Here is a 1,770-nt window from a genome sequence, read left to right as displayed (position 1 = left end):
CTTTTTTCCGTGTCCAGCAAGGGATCGCAACCCTCAGTGTTGCCCCCGTACCGGACCGGGGACCGGCAACGGGATCGCAAGCCTCGGCCTTGCTCCCGTGCCTCGCTCAGCCAGTGAGCGGGAACCGGTCTGTATGTGGGATCCGAACCCTCGGCGGGAGCGCCGCCGCGCTTCCCAAGCGGCGCACTATCCAGTGCGCCACCCGGGCCGGCCCATTACCGGTCATCTTTAAAAAATTTTTTTAAAAAACCTAAAAATTAAAAAGTAAAAAACAAACCTCTCACTAAAATGTCAGCTCTGTGAAGGCAGAGATGGGGCTGCTGTGTGCACTGCAATCTCTGCCAAGGTGCCCAGTCCCTGGAGACCCTCCTGTAATATGCTGAACAACTGGGTAAAAAGGGAGGACCTGGGCAGTAAATGAGGTGCCCCAGCCCCCTACACCTTTTTTCACCCTGATTACATGAGTAAAACGTGTCGATTGCAGCAAAAATTTGAAAATACATATGAGCAAAAGGAAGAAAATATAAACACTCATGATCCAACCACCTACACCATGTGGATACCATTCCAAATGTTTTTTCTGTATCTATACCTATGTTTATATAAAGATAACATGTATTTTTATAAAAATNTGCAATCTCTGCCAAGGTGCCCAGTCCCTGGAGACCCTCCTGTAATATGCTGAACAACTGGGTAAAAAGGGAGGACCTGGGCAGTAAATGAGGTGCCCCAGCCCCCTACACCTTTTTTCACCCTGATTACATGAGTAAAACGTGTCGATTGCAGCAAAAATTTGAAAATACATATGAGCAAAAGGAAGAAAATATAAACACTCATGATCCAACCACCTACACCATGTGGATACCATTCCAAATGTTTTTTCTGTATCTATACCTATGTTTATATAAAGATAACATGTATTTTTATAAAAATGGTTCATGTATTGAATTATAATCTGCTGTGTTTCATCTTCACCATATATCTTAATCACGCTTCCTTAATAAAGGTACTTCAGCTACATCATTGTTAAAGGCTATATAATACTCCACCATATAGCTATACCATGTAGTATTTTACAAATCAAGTGTTGAGCTAAAGGGGAGGTTTCCTCAATGTCAATAAAGGTAAAATGCTTTATTATAGCTCTTCCCTTTTGACAAGCTTCCTGTTTTTCCCCTGTGTTTTTATTTAGAGCTGTATTTCTACAAAATCATACTCCCCACCACCTATTCACCACCTTCAGTTATTAGAGGCTCCCTCAACTAGAGAAGCAAAATTGTTTGCAGCCAGAAAAGGTGAAGTATGACGGAGCAAGGATGATGCCTTGAGGTTCACCTTGGGAACTTGCTGCTGATCCAGGTGACAGGAATGAAGAACATGCTTTCTTGCCAAGAGTTTAATGGGAAAAAGAGGAAAATACTTTCTTCACGCCTTCACTGCTCCCTCTCAAGCCCTACCCCGAGGCGAGGTTTTTCCTAAGAGAGATAGGCTGGTCCAGGGGTTTACTGATGTTGAAGCAGTTTGCAGCCCAAGGCCCACTGCTCCTTGGACAGACTCGCTGGCTGCAGAAAAATCCAAGAGGGTGTGCTCAGGATGGCAGCCCTTTCCCACAAGCAGCTCTTTCAGCCCATCATGTGGTCCAGCAGCACAAAGGACTACCCACGCAGCATTTTCCGCTCTGACAATCACATCCCCTCCACCAGGAAGGACACAGGAGGGGGGGAGTCACCTGAAGGAGAGGACAAGATGCCATAAAATCAGAGACGGCAG

At 45.3% G+C, this 1,770-nt stretch overlaps 1 long non-coding RNA gene across 1 annotated transcript; it reads left to right on the top strand.

The window, feature by feature from the left end:
- Window positions 1-221: 221 nt before the first annotated feature.
- Window positions 222-1,142, top strand: LOC103583786. Its single transcript, XR_549898.1, has 2 exons — window positions 222-346; window positions 649-1,142. It is a non-coding gene; the product is annotated as an uncharacterized LOC103583786 (long non-coding RNA).
- The last annotated feature ends 628 nt before the right edge of the window (window positions 1,143-1,770 follow it).

Source organism: Galeopterus variegatus, unplaced genomic scaffold (genome assembly GCF_000696425.1).
Source record: "Galeopterus variegatus unplaced genomic scaffold, G_variegatus-3.0.2 Scaffold28269, whole genome shotgun sequence".
Classification (NCBI taxonomy): Eukaryota; Metazoa; Chordata; class Mammalia; order Dermoptera; family Cynocephalidae; genus Galeopterus; species Galeopterus variegatus.
The sequence above is the reverse complement of the archived record's forward strand: the minus strand, read 5'-3'. Positions and strand labels throughout refer to the sequence as shown.